Genomic DNA, 1,443 nt, shown 5'->3' with positions numbered 1-1,443 from the left:
TACAGTAAGAATCAACCGGCTACGCCCGGAGTATCATGCATTAAAACAATTATTGAAGGGGTGTCACAGTGAAGCAGTGTTGCTACGCACCACAAATCCCCTCTGCACTGTACCGAATCTATACTGGAGAATCCAGAGTGGCCAGCAAAGAGTCACAACCCGCGGGTATCCAGTCACACTAAGGCATGTCCACCATTCCCCACATATTCACCATAACAAAACACAATACTGTTTACTATAATACACTTTTATTTAAATAATTGACTTGGATGAGTCTGTAGAAGAGAACACAATGCACGCACACGCATGCATGCGCGGACACACACACGCACACACACACATCTAGGTTATAGTGCTATACACGTATCTAGGGTTTAGGAAGCACGAGAATATGTCGAAGCACCCACACATACCCCTTCATGCAGTGTACTTCAGTAGCCCAACACGTTACGACCGCTCAGGACCATCACAAAACACATTACGACCGCTCAGGACCATCACAAAACACTACACACTGTTACTACACTGCATACACAGTTACTACACTACGCCTGTTACAAGTACTTACAAATAATTTTGAAAACAAATGGCACATCCCGAAGACGGCAGCTAGCTCCAGACCTTCATACATACGTCATCATCATCTGTAAAACCAAGCATGAGCGCACACAAACACTATTAGTGTCACGAATACGGAAGCAGGGTAAGACAAGAGGATACGAAACAAGTAAGTATCGCTATAACGAGGGGGGTAAGTATACATGTAGACAGAGCAGTGCTTACTTACAGGGTCCGGATACGCTCCATGGCGTCCCGGTAGTCGGACTGCAACAGCAGCCCGACTTGCCGGCCCTCCCAGTAACGGGCCCGATGGGCCGCACCCGCCAGGTGTGCGGCCACGGCCCGGCCTCCCACCAGCCTTTCTCCACTGTAAAAACGAAAGAAACCGCAGAAAGCACAGTGTCATAGAGCTCTTTTGTTGGGGGAGAGAGCTAGGAGCACTGCACACTTACCATTTGTCGCAATATATTATAAGAAAGAGGCGGCGCTTGACGCACCGCCTCAGGTGCTGGAATAGGGGTATTACCCCTGTCAGCTCCACACCGCAGTGGCAAGTGAACGCCATACTGTAAATGTAATGATACTGAAGTGAAGGTGTGAACCGCAAAGCAAGGCCTTTACCTTCTTCCTGTCGAATTCGCTCCCCAGCTGCATACCGACATCACCCGCTAAAATCCAATCATACCAAGTAATGCAAAGGTCATCAGTTGACCTTTTGGACTTTTCAACTCTTATCCAAAACCACCAAGAGGAAAAAACCAGGATGAAGAAGACGTCAGTTGTAGAAGCGTTTGTGGAGGAGTTGTTACATTATTCTCAGTAAATAGATATGGCTGATACATTCGGCGTAGACTTGGACGACCGGTCGTGGTCTCTCACCAC

The 1,443-nt window shown here is 47.8% G+C and overlaps 1 long non-coding RNA gene across 1 annotated transcript; it reads right to left on the bottom strand.

Annotated features, from left to right (window-relative positions):
- Positions 1 to 231: 231 nt before the first annotated feature.
- Positions 232 to 904, bottom strand: LOC135825303 (uncharacterized). The gene is made up of 3 exons (XR_010555052.1): positions 788 to 904; positions 569 to 644; positions 232 to 275 (listed from the first exon to the last, which is right to left on the bottom strand). It is a non-coding gene; the product is annotated as an uncharacterized LOC135825303 (long non-coding RNA).
- Between the last annotated feature and the right edge of the window lie 539 nt (positions 905 to 1,443).

Source organism: Sycon ciliatum, chromosome 9 (genome assembly GCF_964019385.1).
Source record: "Sycon ciliatum chromosome 9, ocSycCili1.1, whole genome shotgun sequence".
In the NCBI taxonomy this organism is placed as follows: Eukaryota; Metazoa; Porifera; class Calcarea; order Leucosolenida; family Sycettidae; genus Sycon; species Sycon ciliatum.
This window is presented reverse-complemented; position numbering and strand designations above follow the sequence as displayed.